Below are 479 nucleotides of genomic sequence, written 5' to 3'. Positions count from 1 at the left end.
CAAAGCTTGGATTTCCAAAGAAAGGTATTTACATTTCTGTAGATTGGTGCTGTAAAATATTTTGATAAATATTAACTTATTTTGTTGGGGTTTTGGTTGTCCATTTTCTTCTTAGGACCCTGTTAGCTGTATGTTTGCTTGATGTATTATTTTTTTCCTATTATTTTTCTATGTAGGCCAAGAGAACTTGAGGGATAGAGAGTGCCCCAGAAAGGTGGGGGAAAGGATTTTTTTCCCCTACTTTCATTTCTCTTTCTGCTGACAATAACCAGTAGACTGTGTTTACAGTTGGCATTCTGGCCTACCAGTCTGCAAACTGAAAGGTTTGTTTCCTCTGACAACTGTCTCACATCATGAGAGGATGCTGATGATGGGGGTCTGTCCTCACCTCACTCAAAAGCCTTCAAGCGCAAACAGAAGTGCTCCCCGGCTCAGTAGGGATGAGACGCCTCTGCACCACCACCCCCCACCCCCGGTGC

Source organism: Tupaia chinensis, unplaced genomic scaffold (genome assembly GCF_000334495.1).
Source record: "Tupaia chinensis unplaced genomic scaffold, TupChi_1.0 Scaffold000597_1, whole genome shotgun sequence".
NCBI classification, from domain to species: Eukaryota; Metazoa; Chordata; class Mammalia; order Scandentia; family Tupaiidae; genus Tupaia; species Tupaia belangeri.
The sequence above is the reverse complement of the archived record's forward strand: the minus strand, read 5'-3'. Positions refer to the sequence as shown.